This window comes from Poromitra crassiceps (assembly GCF_964638095.1).
Source record: "Poromitra crassiceps genome assembly, chromosome: 8".
NCBI lineage: Eukaryota > Metazoa > Chordata > Actinopteri > Beryciformes > Melamphaidae > Poromitra > Poromitra crassiceps.
In genome coordinates this window covers 33,629,590-33,648,954 of record NC_139629.1, presented here as the reverse complement: position 1 = coordinate 33,648,954, position 19,365 = coordinate 33,629,590, and the positions used below count along the sequence as shown (strand labels likewise).

General features: G+C 45.1%; 1 long non-coding RNA gene across 1 annotated transcript; it reads left to right on the top strand.

The window, feature by feature from the left end:
• The first annotated feature begins 894 nt into the window (after window positions 1–894).
• LOC310781358 lies at window positions 895–17,784 on the top strand. The gene is made up of 3 exons (XR_014552967.1): window positions 895–1,133; window positions 1,545–1,653; window positions 17,504–17,784. It is a non-coding gene; the product is annotated as an uncharacterized lncRNA (long non-coding RNA).
• Window positions 17,785–19,365: the final 1,581 nt, after the last annotated feature.

The following is a 19,365-nucleotide window of genomic DNA, read 5'->3' as shown; positions in this document are numbered from 1 at the left end:
TATTGTATTTTTAAATATCACCTCCAGACTGTTTTAAGATATTTATACTCTGAATAATAATTTGTGGCTGATATCATAATGGTTTTCCCCACACAGAAAAAGTTAAATTATCTTGTTTAAAATCCTTCAAATGATATCTACTCCTTCTCCCGCATTAAAAAAAAATCTAGAATCTATGAATATGCCATTACATTTTATTTCAAAAGTTTTCCTGCTGGACTCAGACTTGTGTAAATTGAATATTAGACAGGGGTTGGCTTTCCAAACTATTTGTGATGTCACAAATCTTGCTTGTAGGCTCACCCCTAAAATTTGATTTTCAAAGAAACTTTCCACTTTTAAACAGCCTTCTAGTGTCAAACTCTGCATATAGGCTACAATCAGTGCACAGTGATCTGCTAAATCAAAAGTTCCATCTAAAGTGCATACTGTAATGTAGCACATGTGGCTGTTAAGTGCTCCCTTCAAGTGCAGGAAAATTGTACGTACGACTTGAACGACTTGGTAAACTGGTATTTGTTAACCAGAAAAGTGGGAACTGGATGTCCGAGATGTAGCCTACTGGAGAAGGAGTTCATGCTCTCTTCTACTGAAGCACATTGGAATTCTTCGCCTCTTGCTATGTTGAATAAACAGCCACAAAAACGACTTTAGCTAAGGTTGCAGGAATTTGTTGCGCTACTACAAGTCGACTTGAGCATTGGTCAGTTTTGAGTTTATGAGGAGCACCTGAAGGCAGCATCGGTAATCCGGTCCGAGCGGAAAAAACGCCTCCTCCCTCCGCTGCTGTTCAACAGGAGCTATCATCAAGAAGCAGCCAGGCGGAGCGGGCTTAAGTTTGTCCGCCCTGGCTTCCCATCACAAGTCGACGGTGCTTTGTTTCATTGATGAAGAGTACGCGAAGATCGATTCAAAGTCCACCCAAGAAGACAGACGTTTGAAATTATTCAGCACTTAGAGAAACTACACAGAGAGACAGATAGAAAGAGAGAGAGAGAGAGAGAGAGAGAGAAGGAGAGAGGAGAGGGAAAGCGACTGAACAGACAAACTCCGAAGTGACACTTGACTGTCATGTTTACTTGTTGACTCGGCTTTGTGCGCAAACACAACACACAATAACAGGACAGCAACAGGTAGGTTGACGTTATAAAACAATAACAGTTTGGGGGTGCATGCATGCGCTGTTTGTTTATGTGCTTGACTAGTGTTTGTTTACATTCAATAACTTATTTCCTCGAAAACAGAAGTGGCCTTGTGTGCACGCGCCACAAATACACTAACGTTGCACGTTGTCAGTCACAGTGTCTAATGTCTAGTTAGTGCTCTGCAAAAGTCTCCACGCATATGGAGAGTGTATTCTTTGTCATAGTTGTTGATAGAAACCAAATATCTGTAGGCTATAATAACTAACAGAGAGTCGGACACTAGCATATAATTATAATGTGCCATGAAGTTTTGTTATTTTGTGGGGTCTACTCTGTTGCAGGCTTTTGGCCAGTTACTATACTAGCTAACTAACTTCAGAATGCCTTCCTGTTCGTAAGGGTCTCCTGAGTTTCGCCATGAGGCAGTGACTGACTGACCCCAGGCCAGGGACAGTGATGATGGCAGAGCTGGAGATTGACCAGTCCCACCTGCCGCGCGTCCAGGAAGGTAAGCCACACACACACACACACACACACACACACACACACACACACACACACACACACACACACACACACACACACACACACACACAACACACACACACCCCTGACCTTATAGAAAATACATCCTGCACACATCCCAACCACAGCTTGAAATAACACAACAACTCTCTTGCTGTGCCTAATCTGTCATGTTTGTCTGTTTGGGAAAGTCTCTTCAGAGTCTTGATCAAGGACATGTCAGCAGGGCAGACAGACACTTGAACCTGCAGTCCTCCAGTTGAAGGGCAGACTCTGTAACCACTAGACTAGAGCGAAGGCCCGCCTTCTTCTCGCCATGCTTGCTTGACTGCGAGTGAGAGCTTTAGCTGCTGGAACTTCCGAGTGTCGTTTTTGAGAGTTTCGACTGACTGGCCTTGGATGCAGGCTGCAGCATTTTCCCCTGTGACCTGGCCTTGTCTCTCCTGGCTTCCTGTGGTATCAGTACTCTGTGTCCAACTCAGATAAGAAGTCACTTTTGTGTTGACTGTGTACGGAGGACAGACAGGTCTCATCATACAGCAGTACAGGGACAGGTCTCAGTGCAGGAGAAGAGTCTGGGTGGTGAAGGTGTGCTGGTGCTGATAAGAGCAAGGTATGAGATGGCTCCTCTAGATAGAATGAAACTCCTGATGTGATTTCTGGGCCAAGAAGAAGGTCCCTGCAAGAGAGAAAAGCTTGCACGCCAACTTTTTTTTTTTTTTTTTTGTGGCATTACAAAATTCAGTTAGGCAGAATGTACAATAACAAAATCCAAATAAAAAAAGAACAGCCCAATTAGGGCAACAACAAAGCAATTTAAACCAGTAAAAACAACGCTGAAGAAGGCCTGTTGGCGGAAACGTCCGTTGTATTAAGGTCTTGATGACAGAATAAAAACCCTGAAAGGACATTCATCGCGTGCTGGCGTTCCTTGTTTTTTAATTTAACCAGTAAAACCAAGCAGTACAATTATTGCACAAATTCCCACCTCACAGTTGTGGACCAGTTCAACTACAGTATGAAGTGACTGAGTGTCCAGTATAGGCAGACGGATGGCTAGCAAGAATAAAGATCATTGTTAGATTTAACTCCTTCATACTAAGGCTGTTAAAAGTACTTGACTTGAAAAGTACACATGCACAGATGTTTTCCCCCATTTATTCTTTTTTTTGCTGCTTGCGTCAGTTATTTAGTTAATTTGTAAGTGTGAATCCATTGGCAGGTTCAGGAATAGACCCTTTTCACAGGGCCCATTTTGTGTCGAAAAGGCAGGGTAAACACAGGTGCAAGCAAAACACTAATGAGTAGGGATGCACGATATATCGGCAATCATATCGGTAGCGGCCGATGTTAGTCATTTTTTAACATATCGGTATCGGTCCGATGTTGCAATGTTAATATCGGTTATCATTATCAGCCAAATTCTTCACATTGAGATGAAATAATGCAGTACATCTATGATGTATGGACTTTTCCAAAAGTTTTGGAAATAAAGAAATGCATTCATTTTTCAAATTCAGTGTTTACATGTGTTTTTCAGTATGTACAAAATGTGATGATCATAGAAATGTGGTTTTATACAGATCATATCGACATCGGTAAACATCGGTTATCGGCCATAACAGCAATGTTAATATCGGTTATCGGCATCGGCCAAAATTTTCATATCGGTGCATCCCTGAGGGTTTCTAAATTCCAATCATGGAAGTTTGAAAGTGAAACCCTCATTAGTGTTTTGCTTGCACCTGTGTTTACCCTGCCTTTTCCACACAAAATAGCCCCTGTGAGAAGGGTCTATTACTAAGCTGTGGTTTTGCTTGAGTCCAGTGGCTCAGTGTCTGGCATGTCCGTATAAAGAGGATCCTCCTCACGTCATGAGTGGGGTAGAAAATAGGTCTGCATGTCTTTTATCAGGGAGAGAGAATTCAGCCTCGCGCTCTTGTTTCCGTAGACAAAGGCGACAGTGTGCAGTGTTGAGTGTTCATGCTTTATTAAGCAGGGGCCAGTGAACAAACAAAGACAGAGGTAGCCTCAGTGTAACGGCTCTAAACCGCTCATTAAAACAACCACCCCACGTAAATAACATGTCTGCTCAGTCTAATCATTCTTCATCTCATCTATTTTCACCGGATAGATTTGTCAAACTGCTTTGCACTGAACTGTCATCCCTCTCTCTCTGTGGCACTGGAGTTTATCTTCTGTCCCGCTGGTGATGGTGTTTATGCTTCAGTTTCCCTAAGAGCCGTTACGTAGCTCCTACTTCTCCTCATCATCGCAGAACTTCAGCCAAGTCAACTTGCTTTGTTTTCACTTCTCCTCCTTATCACTTCCTGTGTTTTTTCTTCTTCTCCTGTGGCGGCTCCTGATATAGCTCCACATGCCGAGGGAATGCTGCTCCCAGAGGAATTCTCTCCCCCCGCCCCCATTCCTAATTTCACTCTGACCCAGAGAGTCCCATTACCCCTCACCTCTCTGTCTCTCTCTCTCTGTCTCTCTCTCTGTCTCTCTCTCTCTCTCGCTCTCTCTCTCTCTCTCTCTCTCTGTCTCTCTCTCTGTCTCTGTGTGTGTCTCTCGCTCTCTCTCTCCCTCTCTCTCTCTCTGTCTCTCTCTCCCCCCCATTCCTAATTTCACTCTGACCCAAAAAGTCCCATTACCCCTCACCTCTCTCTCTCTCTCTCTCTCTATCTCTCTCTCTGTCTCTCTCTCTCTGTGTGTGTGTGTGTGTGTGTCTCTCTCTCTCTGTCTCTCTCTCTGTGTCTCTCTGTCTGTCTGTCTGTCTCTCTCTGTCTCTCTCTCTCTTTCTCTCTGTGTCTCTGTCTCTCTCTCTCTCTCTCTCCCCCCCATTCCTAATTTCACTCTGACCAGAGAGTCCCATTACCCCTCACCTCTCTGTCTCTCTCTCTCTCTCTCGCTCTCTCTCTCTGTGTCTCTCTCTCTCTGTGTGTCTCTCACTCTCTCTCTCTCTCTCTCTGTCTGTCTCTCTGTCTCTCTCTCTCTCTCTCTCTCTCTCTCTCTCCCTCTCTCTGTCTCTCTCTCTCTCCAGTTCAGGAGCTGGCTGGCCCTGTCCTATTTAAAACACAACACACAGCTGGCTGAAGGATGGATACTTTTGGTGAAGTTTTGTAGCGAGCGGGCGAGCGAGCAGCGGTGCAGGGAGGAGAGAGAGAGAGAGGGGGATTGTGGGCGGGGGGGCGGAGGGGGGTTCTGGCTGAAAATAGAACTCTTGTCATTTTCTCCCTTCGCCACTGTCTTTGTTTAACAGCCACTTAGCACTGCTGCTGCTGCTGCTGCTGTCCAAGTGGCCGCGGAGATCAAAGAGAAATGTCTCTGTCAGCGTTTGATCTGATTCGCCCTCTCGCCCGATGCCTGACATAATTTGCATAATTGTGTTTTAAAGCTGATTGGCTGTCAGTTTTCCAGTGTCGGTGTGGGAGTTTTTCTCCTGTTTAACTAATGGACAAAGTGCACACAGCCAGCTAGGAGATGACTATTGGATGACAGAAATATAAAATGAAAAATAAAAATCTAAAATAGCTGCCAAAATTAACACTGCACACCAGCGATATTTTTTGCGCAGCAATTCCACCCCCCCTTCTCTCCTTTGGAAGTTTATATAAGAGACTTTACGAGATCCTTGGTTTCACTGGATGATATATGGCTGTATGGCTGTTGGTTGAGGACTGTTTTGGCTTTGAGGTCATACAGGTCATACTTCCTGCTCTTAGTGTCCCCTTTCACCTCTGACGGACAGCCACCCTGGAGAGACAGCCGGCACACAACAACATCGGAAAACGTACAACGTTAGTGCTGTACATTGCTAGCGTAGCCTAGCCTGTCTCTGTCTTGAACTCTCATCAGTCACTTTTTTTTCCAGGTCATTGTGCAGTGCACTTTCCTCTTCCTGCTCTCTTGCACAGTCCGACACTCAGTGGCCTTCCTCCTCCTCCTCGGCCCCTGGACCCTTTTCCTGTCGCTGCTCAAATACCACGACCGATGATCTTTGACTTAAACTATCCTCTTACAAAGCACACAGCAGCCTTAACGGGGTCGTGTCAGTGGCCTTATGAAGAAGCTTACAGTCGGATTCACTAGATGATGAAAACACATTGGGGCCCGCGCTCGCGTGTGTTTTTACTGTGTCGGCCCTGAACGCCTCCTCAAACCTGTTTAGCAGTCATAATAACACAGGCTCACAGGCTGGCCCTCCCCTCCACACCCGTCCAAGGGTAATGTGACCGTAGTTTTAAGTTGTTCTGAAAAACAAGTCAGCCCGCAATGCAGACACACCCGCGCACGTGCACGCGCACACACACACACACACACACACACACACACACACACACACACACACACAGACACACACATTGACTGTCACTTCCCTCCTTCCTTCCTGCCTTCTGCCTTCTCTACTCTGGAGTCGGAGTGAGCGGAGAGACCTGGAGAAAGACTTTTAGTGAGTAAACTCGTGTTTTGAACTATCAGATTAAAAGCCAGGCTTTTGTTTTGAAACGTCAATTTTGTCCTGCCAGATTAAAAGCCAGGCTTTTGTTTTGAAACGTCAATTTGTCCTGCCAGATTAAACCCGGGCTTTGGCCTAATCCCTCCCCATTGTTGACAGGCCGGACACACGAGGGCAGGTTGGAGATCGATTTTAGCGTCTGGGCTCCCTGAGCTGCACGACAGGTGTAACTAAGTGTTAATGCACGTCTGTCTTGGCGAGGGTTAACTCAGACTTATGTGCTCATTTATGGTGTAACCAAACCCCGTCCAGTGGCTTAGCGCTGTCTGTGTGATTCCTGTGAACTTTGATTGTTGAGCCTCGTTAGACTAAACATGCCCAGAGAGACTAACTCTCAACATAAGCCTTACTCCATTTTGAGGACATGGAGAGTGATTCTGACTGGATGTTACCCAGACAGTGTTTCAGAGCACTATAGGTTCCCTTCACTTCCCTGTTGACAGAATGGGACAAAGAGGAGACATCCTCAGTTTGACTGCTTGTATGAACTCTGAGCCTCTTTTGTAAATGTCAGAAATAACACAGCATTGTTGGAGCAGGCTGTTAGTTCAGGTATGATGGGGCAGGGATGACTCTGTGATAAGAGCGCTGAGCAGAGATAGGAGAAGTTAGAGAGGGAATGTAAAGAAAGTCTTCCAGGGGGTGTCTGGGTAGTGTAGAGGTAAAAGCACGGTGGAGACGCGGGTTCAAGTCCCGGTAGCAGTATTTCCAGAGACAATTGGCCGTGTCTGCGGGTGGGAAGCCGGTGGGGTGTATGAGTTAAGTCTCTCTAGCCAGTCTATCTCTTCCACAATCTTCGAATGCTCCAGAGACAATTTTGGCCAGAGGAAGTTGTCGTCTTCCAAAGAAAAAAAGCTTCTGACCGGAGGACGTTCGAGGGTATTCGACCAATCACGACACCTGTAAACAAAACCGATGCAGGTGATTGGAGAAATTATTAGCGATGGTCCCGCCCTGAGCGGATGTCCCGCCTTATTTACGTTTTGACCAACTTTCTCCTCTATGAGGTACAGACGGGCAGGCGGAAGCAAAATGCAGGAGCCAACGAGTGTTTTAAGAGACTAGGTATGAGTCCTGGTTGCTGCACTAGCGCCTCCTCTGGTTGGTCGATGCGCCTGTTTGGGGGGAGAGGAACTGGGGGGGGGGGGGTGAGATGCTCCTCCCACTCGTTACGTTGCCGTCAGGTGAAAATAAGCGGCTGACAACTGTACGTGTATTGGAGGTCCGGAGGAAGCATGTGCTAGTCTTTGGCTCTCCCCAGATCGGCAAAGGGGGTGGAGCAACGACTGGGACAGCAGGGGGAATCGGCCAAGTACAAATGGGGAGAAAATGGGAGAAAAATCCGGGATTTTTTTTTTATAAAAAAAATAAAATAAAAAAAGTCTTCCAGGAGAACAAAGGGGGAAACATGAGGTGAAATATAAGATACTAGTGTCAAGCACAGAGAGGCCATTTACACCTGGCATTAACATGCGTTTTCTGTCATCAGATTGCAATCAGATCCATTTATACCTGGCGTTCGTTAACATGCGTTTTCTGTCATCAGATTGCAATCTGATGACAAAACACATGTTGATGCCAGGTGTAAATGGCCTCAGAGAAGCATCCTTCTGCGACGACTGTGTCCTTGAGGGTGTGTGATCAGTTAGTCGCACGACTGTCCTCTGCTGTGCTGTAGAGTAGACTGTGTTATCTGCTGTATGGATGATGCGTTGGAAAGTAGATCCTCAGAGATCTTGATCTGTCTTTTCCATGCTTGCATTTGGGATCCCATAGGAAGGAATCCTTTCATTGGATCTCACCCCCAGAGTGTCCAAGCATCAGAGTTGAATGTGTGATGATCACCCTCCCACTCTGCTTGCTGGTGATCGTGTGTTCGGGCTGATTGAATATTGATAGTATTCTGTTACATCACCACACGGGGGACGGCACGGTGGCTCAGTGGTTAGCGCTGTTGTCTCACAGCAAGAAGGTCCGGGGTTCGAACCCCCGGTCCGTCCCAGGTCCTTTCTGTCATCATGGAAGTTGGAATCCCTCATTAGTGTTTTGCTTGCACCTGTGTTTACCCTGCCTTTTCGACACAAAATGGCTCCCGTGAAAATTCTCCCTATAGACCAAATCAGCGGGATGTTTACATTTACTTCCGGGTACCCCTGAGGTCCACACATTATAATGGCGGTGGACGGCACAAACTGACATGTTGAAGACAAAAACAGACAAAGAAGACAAAAATGGTTCGTCCGTGTTGTGTTGTTGTTTAATATCATTCATAACAACACTTTCACTAACGTTAGTGGAGACCAGACTAGCTAATTTACCTGTTGGACCAGACTAGAGTAGACTTGAAGCTAAATTAAATTGACCTGGCGTCAGTAGCTCTGTCTGTACCAGGCTCTTTCTCGCCGAGAAGAGCCTGGTGACGCGAGGTTACTCTGTCTGTAACGTAAAAAAAACAGCGAGTTTGACAGACAAACAAACTTTATTAGCTAGCTAACACTACATAAAACAAACACAGAAGAAAGGCTAGATACGTCGGACAAGCATGTTTACCAACCGTTTAACCATTTAAATTGAAAGTAGTCGGCCGAAAACGAGAGGGTTTGACAGCATTTATATGACAACACGCACATTTAAACCTGCCGCCTTTCCCAAGTGGTACCCGGAAGTAAATTTGTTTACATGGTGACGTCACGGTGATTTGGTCTATAGTCTGAAGGCGTTTAAGCTCAGGGAGTACACCAGGTGCACTCAATCAGCCTAACGAGCCCAGCACCAGGCTCCTGCAAAGCCAGGCCAGGAGAGTGGGAGGAGGATCGTCACAACATTCCCTTCCTGTTGCTCACAAATTGGCTACGTGTTGCATTCACACAATATTCAAGATAATGTCTCATATTCTGCACCTTGTCCTGTTTGGGATATGCTGTTTATATGCAGCTTTAATAACCTGTCAAAAATCCAGCCCACACAAAGAAACAGAATTTGTTCTTGTGTTCTCCTGCAAACATTGAGCTTGTGCAGATTGCAAACAACAACAACAACAGTAAACAGGATACGATCTTCAGTATCCCAGGTAATATTATCCCAGGTAATATTGGAATCTATATACATCATATTTTTATTTTACGCATTTACAGTAGCTGATGTTTACAATGAATATCCCGCAAACCCACTTCATCAGCAGTTATACGAGCTTATACAGGTGTTTTAAACAGGATATGGGATTTGCATGTGCCGGCTCATAAACATAATAGGCTCATAAACATAATACTCATCATAATAATAATATCAGTGTGCATGTAAAATGTAGACGTGGGGGCGGGGCCAGTGAGTGTGCTCTGACGGGCTCAGCCAGGGATTATTATCCAGGACAGGTGTTTTTAATTGGCTCTGCTCCTGGCTCCGCCTAGGAGGCTTTCCCCTCTGTCTGCAGCCAGGCTAACTAACTGCCCTAATCTCTTAAGTGCTGTGCTGTCCACAGGAAAAGTCTGCTAAGTTCTGTGATGCTAACATGCCAGTTAGCAAAGTATATAAAGGCTTTGTTTGTGTGGTCAAATGAAGTACAGAGAACACGCTGGCTTACGGTGTTACGGTGTCTGTCTTTCAAACATGGAATGTTTATTTTCTCCGGTGTAACTTGAGAGTTTTGTTTGACAGACTTAAACACACGCAGCATGCAGAGCTCTCCAGACAAATGTAATCTGTACTAAACACTCTGCATGTTTATCGATGAGCATAACAGTCTGCAGCACTGTGCTGCTGAAGCTGTTCAGACTGAGTGCAGATCAAAGAGTGATGCAGCGCTGCATTGCGGTGGTCACTCACTAGTAAGCTGTGTTCCTTCTCGGCTTTGCCTTTGTTTGACTTCTCACATCTGGGATCGCTTGCTTTTGTCTAATTGTCACATTTTTCTTTAAGCCCCCCCGCCCCCCCGTCTCTGTCCCAGGTGTCAGCTTTCTGCTGAAGGACAAGGTGGGGAAGAGGGTTAATAATGGCATGACATCGATATGTTTTATTAGCACGTCTACCAGCAGGTGGCTGGACTGTGGGATCAGAGGATAGTGGAGATGCAGGAACAGAGTGGGTGGATGTGGAGATGAAGGCACAGAGTGGGTGGATGTGGAGATGAAGGCACAGAGTGGGTGGATGGGGAGAATCAGAGGGGAGCTGCTGTGCTGTTCAGAGAGCTGCTGTTCAAAGCCTTGTGTGGGCTTCACACACACACAGCCTCAGAGGTTTCACATACATGTGTACCAGAGCCGTGTATATAGAAGAGTCGCCAGACTCGCCACATCTCCATTCACTCCAATGGAAAAATCTCTTGGTCAGTCAAAATTTTTGAGATTTTGGCATCTCTTTCACTTCTTTTAGAAGCTTCTCATTGCTGGCCGCAATGATCAAGTCATCGACCCATATGATTATGATCACCTTCTCGTCTTTCGACTCTTTCGCATACACACAGTGGTCGGCTGGGTTTTGTGTGAACCCGTCTCCAGTTAAACAATCATGTAAGACTCTATTCCAGTTACGCCCGGATTGTTTAAGACCATAAAGTGACTTTTCAAGCTTATAGACTATACCATCATCCTTCTCTTCGTAACCCTCTGGTGGATTAATGTAGATGTCGTAGTCTATGGGCGCGTGCAAATAAGCCGTTTTCACGTCCATCTGGTGTAGGAGTAGATTCTCCTGTGCCGCTTTTTGTAACAGCACCCGGACACTTGTTAGGTTTGCTGTGGGTGAAAATGTTTCGCCATAATCTATTCCCATCACCTGGCTGTATCCCTTAGCCACGAATCTGGCTTTGTATTTGTCTTTTCCGTCTACATCACTCTTGATGGAGTAAACCCATTTACCCCCCACTATTTTCTTGCCTATTGGCAGGGTTGTCGCGGTAAATGTGTTGTTGTCGTTTAACGCCTTGACCTCTTCATCCATTGCTTTTCCCCATTCTTTAGAGTTAGCTGACCTCATAGCTTCCCCAAAGGTCTGTGGAACACCACATACAGCCCTGTAACAGTAATCTACAGTAGTGTGAACCCCATCACTGTCACTGTCACTGTCTTCATTCACGAAGTCATTTAGGTGACTTGGTTTTCTCCTTTCTCTGGTCGGATACCTTCCGCCCTCAGGTTCACCACCTGTCACACTCTGTTGTGTTTGGTTTCGATCAGTAGACCTCATAACTGGACCTGGACTACCACTCTGTGCACCTCTACTGTGTACACTTGGCTCTTGAGCATTCTCTGTGCTCCTGTCAACCTCCTGTGTGGTGTCCCTAGTCCTAGGCTGTCTCACACTGTCACATTCGTCATTTGGATCTGTCTCATCTGTCTGTGTTTGTTTCTCTGCAGCTGCCCTGCTTACAAACTTTACCAGCCTATGTTTTAGCACTCTGTTTGTATCTGGGTGATATACCAAGTACGCCGGGCTGTTCTTATCATAGCCTATAAAACGCCCCTGGTCACACCTGGAATCCAGTTTTCCCTTTTCTTGTTTGTATGTGTAGCATACAGACCCAAATCTTTGCATTTTTGCTAGATTAGCCTTCTTGCCTGTCAGCAGCTGGTAGGGAGTCTGCCCTGTACGTTTGTTAAAACACCTGTTACGTACCATCGCTGCTGTTTGTATTGCATAGTGCCATAGTGGTTTTGGTAACTCACTCTCCACTAACATGCACCGCCCCATCTCAAATAGAGTGCGCCAACCCCGCTCCGCAGTCCCGTTCTGGTGAGGTGAATACGGAGCTGACGTCTCGTGTCTGATTTTATTTTTCCTCATCAGTGTTTGAAAATCATTGCATGTGTACTCAGTCCCGTTGTCGGACCTGAGACATTTAACTTTCCCCCAAGGAGATACATCTGCTAGGAACTTTTCCGTAGCTAACACTGTGTCACTTTTCTTTTTCAGAAAATATGTAAACACTGCGCTCGAGTAATCGTCAGTGAATGACTGCACATATTTGTAACCTTCAATCGACTCTGTGGGTACAGGACCTGCAAGGTCTGTGTGTACCAACTGTAAGGGAGCCTCTGCTCTGGTATCGGGCTCTCTATTTCTTGTTTGGGCAAATTTCCCCTGAATACACACCTTACATTCTTGTTCAGGCCTACATGCTTTACCTTTAATTTGCATGCCATCCACCACATTCTGCAGCTTTAGGACGTCATCATAATTGCAGTGGCCTAATATTTCGTGCCATGTCTGAATGTCGTGGCATGCATTACACTGGTCAATAGACTCACCCTCAGTGTGCAAATAATACAACTTGCCATACACATGTATTTCAAACCTGGTGCCGTTTTTGGTTATCAGTGCATCCTTGTCTTCTTTGAAAACGACCGTTGCCCCGCTTGCAGTGGCCGCCTTCACTGAGAAGATGTTCTGGGGGTACGATGGTATGAACAGAGCGTCTCTCAGCGTCGCTTTGTGTCGTTGTCCTCTGTCGTCGATCAGGCAAACCTCCGCAGTCCCCCTCTTCTGCGCGACCCCACTGCAACGGGTGCCGTCTGCCAGCTCGACGCTGTGCTTTTCCGGTCTGAACGCGTTGTCAAAGTTTTTAAACTTGGTCACGTCGGTAATGATGTGAGAGGTGGCGCCCGTATCCACCATCAGTCCTCTCCTGGATGCCTCCAGCTGGCTGCTGCTGGGTACGGTTCTCTCCGTCCCTCATCCTGAACGCGAAGTCCTCGTCACCGTCTTCTTCCGAGGCTTTACATATTTTCTCTCATCTCCGTCGAATGCCAGTCGAGGCAACCTGCTTGTCCCTCGTCTATCCATGCTAGCCTGCGGCTCTTGTTACGCAGCTAGCTCGTTAGCACGCTCGTTTACCTTGCGTCTTTACACGTGGAAGTCGGCAAACTTTTCTCCCGAACGACTCCTGGGCCCATAACCTGTTGAGTTATACGTCTTTGCAGCACGTTGCATCCGGGAGTAAAATGAGACGATGGAGAGAGATGATATCTTTAGCCTTTATGGCGTAGTTTATTTAATCGCTGTTGGTCACAAGCATCTAGCTGTCTGTGCTACAGCTCCACTCTGAATAACAAGCCCGGTATTTTCTTCTTCGGGCACCGGAAGGAAGTGGCACGGAGGTATACACTACCAATGTACAATAGCGCCTCACTGTGGCGTTAACCCTTCACATAGCCAGTAAACACTGAACACTAGTACAGAACTGTGGACATATCTGTCATTGACATTTAACATAAGGCCCTGTGTTCCCACATTTCCCAACAATAGTCTTGTTGCACAACCACACCAGTCTCAAAGTTTTGTGTGCCTTTGATCATGCAAGAATACACATGATCATGAAAAAATACACAATATGACTAGCACTAGTTAGCAATTCATCCATATCAGATTTGGCCCCAGCCCCCTAAACTACAAGAAGTGGTTTGCACTAGTTCTCATAATGTTCCCACGTTTACTAAGATTTACTTACTCTTTGTCTGTGTGCATTTTAATTTTTAATTTAATTTTATTGTATTAATGAAGAATCAAAAAGGCATTCACAATCCAACTTACACAATGCATCACTACGAATGACTGAGTAAGGTCAAAGAGACAAAAAACCACAAAAAATAACAAAACACAATGTGATCTAAACGTTTCGATGCAGAATGTTCCAATTTGCACCAAATTTGGTGAAGGCGTGTTGCGTGGAACACTTTTGTGTTGATCACGATCCGTCCATAGTTGTTTCTATTGCGACAGTTTGAAAAACCAAATGCACAATTTCGTAAATACTACAGCACGGATTTTCACGATATTTGGTGGAGAGGTGTAGTTCCGACGACCCCCTTATATTTTGATCGTAATTCGCGGCCATGGTGCTGAGTGGTCCACAGTGTTTGCTCAGATGGCTGCTATTCATGGAAGCTTGATCCCTGGAAACCGTGGAGGAAAGGTTTTAGTTGTTCAGAATTTCTGTTTCCACCGTCATGAAACGAGAGGAGAAAAGATCCATTGGCGTTGCTGGCGCCAGAAATATAAATCTTGAAATAGTCTTCAAAGGACAGCACTTGCAGATTGCCTGTTCCTGGCACAAAAATGTTGAGTGAACTGCATAAATAGTGCAATAAAGGTTGAGTTAACTGCATAAATAGTGCAATATTTTTATTTATTTAAATAAATAAAAAATTAATCTTATTTTGATTGTTTGCTAGTAGCCCTGGCTTGTGGACATGTGCTGTTCTCTGGCATAATTTTGACACGTCCTTTGCTAAACTTAGCTCCTTAAGGCCAAAATACACCGAACATGTATGTCGCGCAAAAAAACGCGCCGCGCCTTTTAGATTCAATTATATTTAATGTAAAGTCTCACACCGGCCGTGGCTTGTCAGCATGCAACGCGCAGCACACGCGCTGCTCTATTTTACGCCACTGTTCTATTTTCAACGCGTTGCTGCTCTATAAAATAGTCAAGAAAGGGCTGTGGGAACATAGGGCTGTGGGAACATAGGCACGCTCCCCTTGATGCTAACTAATAGATTTAGCTATATTTATAGAAATTACCACCAGCCCCACTAATAACGTTACTGTCTTGTGTTGATAATGAATGAATCTAACAGTCGGAAATATGCCTAACGTTAGCCTACTGTCTGTTATGCTTACGGTACATTGTTTGACGGTACCGTACACACAGGGGGAGCAGGCTATTTCCTGGCTTGTGCAAACATGAGTATCCACTTCCCGCAGCCAGCAGGCTCTGACTGCAGTGGGACTGCACATACTAGTAGCATTAGCTTGATGCTAATCGCGGCTAACTAATATTCATTTACATTTATAGAAATTACCACCAGCCCCACTAATAACGTTACCGTCTTGTGTGGATAATGAATTTAACAGTCCTAAATATGCCTAACGTTACTGTTATGCTTATGAAACATTGTTTGATTGTTCAGTTTGGTCAACTCCAGGCATTACCATACATACAGGGGGAGCAGGCTATTTCCTGGCTTTTGCTAACATGAGTATCGACTTGCCCGCAGTCAACGCAAGCCAAAACACGACCAAACATGCCACAATAACGTCCCCTAATTCATCCAGAATCCTTCCTGGGCATCTCGAGGCTGATCTGACCGATAAATTGTCCAGGTTGCCGTTTTCAAGTGACTTTTATGAGTTAACGTTACAAAGCAACGAACAGCTCTGCTGTTGCCAGGCAACTGCTTGTGCGCGTGCGAGTATGGTGCCCGCGCGTCAGCTCGTTCACACGCTGCCTGCAGTTACACTAACGGCCACCGGCGTCAGTAATAGTGAGTTTTGACGGATTGGGCCTTTAAGTTCACAAAAATCACATCATTTGTATGATCTTGGGACAATCCACCAAAATGGGTAAACATGAACAAACCTCTCTCAAAGCTCAAAACATTCACTTAAATCGCATGATTTGACAGTGGCTTTTCTTTATTTGTAAGACGTTTATTTAAACTCTGTTAGGGAAATGTTCTTTGATTTTTCGAGCGCCTTCATTACATTACATTACATTACATTACGTCATTTGGCAGACGCTTTTATCCAAAGCGACTTACAATAACACATTTTTTGTCAGCAATAGAGCAATCAACTATGGAGCACAGTCTATGACAACTACAACTTCTGAAGGAACAGTGGTACAAGTTTAGGTTAGTGGTACAAGGTTGGTTAGTTTTTTTTTTTTTTTTTTTTTAAGAAAGAGAGAGAACGAAGTTAGATCAAGAAGGGCCCAGATGGAGCCTGAACAACACTATCCAGCCACACGTTCTAGCAAATAAACTGATTCAATATAAATTGCATAATTCAACCATCGCCTGGTGCATGAGATATCTTGTGCCTCGACCTCAGTTTGTTAGGCTGGACGACACTGTATCAGATATCATCTGGACAAAAACTGGAGCCCCTCAAGGAACAGTTTTAGCTCCTTTTTTCTTTATTCTTTATACTGCGGACTGCAGACATAGTGAGGCCATGTGTCATATGCAGAAATTCTCTGATGACACTGCTCTTATTGGTCTCATCAACAAAGGTGACGATCGGGCCTATAAAAAGGAGATTGATTTATTTGTTTCCTGGTGCGATGACAATTTTTTACTGCTCAATGTTGAAAAGACCAAAGAGCTAGTTATTGATTTTGGGAGGAAGAAGGCAGAAGTCTCCCCTGTCATTATTAAAGGGCTGGAGGTAGAAATAGTCCAGTCTTATAAGTATCTCGGTGTCCACCTGGACAGTAAGCTGGACTGGAAGAAGAACACAGATTCTGTGTTCAAGAAGGCCCAGTCTGGACTTTTCCACTTGAGGAAGCTTAGATCATTTGACATCAGCAGGTCACTTCTTCATGTGTTCTACCAAGGTATCCTAGCTAGTGTCCTTTTCTATGCTGTGCTCTGCTGGGGGGGCAGCCTCACTGTCATGGACAAAAATAGGATAAACAAAATGATTAAAAAGGCAGGCTCAGTGATTGGCCTTCCCCCTGATTCTTTGGAGATGATTATAGCCAAGAGAACAAGGAGAAAATTGAATTCTATTCTTTCTTATGAAGGCCATCCTTTGTTTAATGTATTTAATGCCCTGCGCAGTTCGTTTAGTAATAGGCTTTTGATGCCTCGGTGCTCTACTGAGCGATTTAGAAGATCTTTTGTTCCTGCTTCTGTAAAATTCTTTAATGAACACTGCTAGCCTTGCTTTGTGAGGCTCTCTCTCTCTCCACTGTATTATTGTTATTGTGCTGTATGTTACTGTTTCTTGTTTGTATCTGTTCTCGCTCTGGTGGCAAACCATGTTTCCCCTCGGGGATTAAGAATAAACACCATACCATACCAAAAGAGGCCTGAAACACAACATGTAGCTAACAGCTCTGAACACATGTAGCTAACAGCTCTGAAACACAACATGTAGCTAACAAACATGTAGCTAACAGCTCTGAAACACAACATGTAGCTAACAGCTCTGAAACACAACATGTAGCTAACAGCTCTGAAACACAACATGTAGCTAACAGCTCTGAAACACAACATGTAGCTAACAGCTCTGAAACACAACATGTAGCTAACAGCTCTGAAACACAACATGTACCCAGAATTGCTGGAATCAGGTGTTGCCACATTTACAAAGCAGCTCCTCCCATTCAGTCTTAATGGAGCAACAGAAACTAAGTGTGACGGCATCATCTAAACTGGAACTCTGTTTACTTTGCCTTTTGTTTGTGACACGCCCAAATACAGTGTGACCAATGGGCATTCTATTTTCCAGTTCTATTGGTTTGACCCCTGTGTGTGTGTGTGTGTGTGTGTGTGTGTGTGTGTGTGTGTGTGTGTGTGTGTGTGTGTGTGTGTAGGGAGAGACTCATCGGGGCTGGCACTGAGCCCCAGTCCTCTGTGTCTCATGCTGATGCTGCTGCCCTGCCCCACCATGCCCTGATCTGCCCCCATCCACCCTGGCTCATGACCTCACTCACCCCTGGCAGATGACCTCGCTCACCCCTAGCTCATGACCTCACTCACCCCTGGCAGACGACCTCGCTCACCCCTGGCAGACGACCTCGCTCACCCCTGGCAGATGACCTCACTCACCCCTGGCAGACGACCTCGCTCACCCCTGGCAGATGACCTCACTCACCCCTGGCAGACGACCTCGCTCACCCCTGGCAGATGACCTCACTCACCCCTGGCAGATGACCTCGCTCACCCCTGGCAGACGACCTCGCTCACCCCTGGCAGACGACCTCACTCACCCCTGGCAGACGACCTCACTCACCCCTGGCAGACGACCTCACTCACCCCTGGCAGATGACCTCACTCACCCCTGGCAGATGACCTCACTCACCCCTGGCTCATGACCTCGCTCACCCCTGGCAGACGACCTCACTCACCCCTGGCAGACGACCTCACTCACCCCTGGCAGACGACCTCGCTCACCCCTGGCAGACGACCTCACTCACCCCTGGCTCACAACCTTGTTTAACCCTGGCAGATGAGCTCACTCCTGCTCCAGCAGGAGAAACCTCTTCCACCGTGAAGATGATCTCATCTGTCTGTGCAATACGGTATCTCTCTGAAATGAGCAGCACTTCACCATTTCTGTTTGCTTATGAGTTTTGTCATTTATTTGTGTAACTATCTCTTTGACATATCAGCAAACCGCACTGAAGAAACCAAAGGAATATTATGTAATTTAAGAGATTAAAAAATATAGATTTGCACAGTATATCATATAAACACCCACTGTAGAATGAGTATCCTTACACATGAACCTGAATGAAACCCAGCTGTACCGATGTAGCCTTCTCAGGGATGCAATGCCATACCCAGAACAGCAACTAAAATACTTTAAAGATTTAAAAAGAGTTATTATGAGCAACTCCTTATGCAATACTATGTTGTGCGAACCTGAAAAATCTATTTTTTTAGAAATGACAAAACGTCTGCTATAACATAGCTATAACATTTGGTACATTTATATCTATCCTAAATTATCTTGTTTAAGTAGCCTTCATAAAGCTTAATAACAACTGATTCACTTGGACTTGTCTATTCATAGTATTCCCATGATGTCACATGCATTTCCGACCAATATGGCACTTTACACTACACACAGCTCATTGGCTGTGTGGTTAATCACCTGTTAATTGATTACAAGCAGACCAAGATGTCTGTGTGGTGATGTCACAGAATACTATCAATAAACCACTGGTCTACTTGTTGCTGTGAGTTTTGTATTGTTGTGCTAACATTCTGGTATGATAAACATGGACCTGGAACCATTCTGCCTATGTTTGAATCTGGTTTTCTATTTTGACACTTATGAGCACTCAGTGCAGACTCAGAGTAGTTAACTGTTTTAATACATGTCAGTTCGTGAATATATTAGTTAATCATTAGATAGTTGCTGATTAGTCGGTCAATTCCTGAATAGAGTGGTTAATGATTAGTAAATGTGAAAATAATATTAATAATTGAAAACAAAATATTCAAAAAAGACTTGAAAGGTTTTAGTGTCCGTACCGGGATTCAAACCACAAACCTTTGGGTTGGAAGGCATGGTCTTTCACCACTGGACTACAGCCCAGCTCAAACACACAGCACATGCAGCAAGTCAAATAGATGTGGTTAAGATCACGGTTTTCTTAACCACGACCACCATATCAATTGGGTTAGGGTATGGTCGTGGTTAAGAAAACCCTGATCTTAACCACATCTA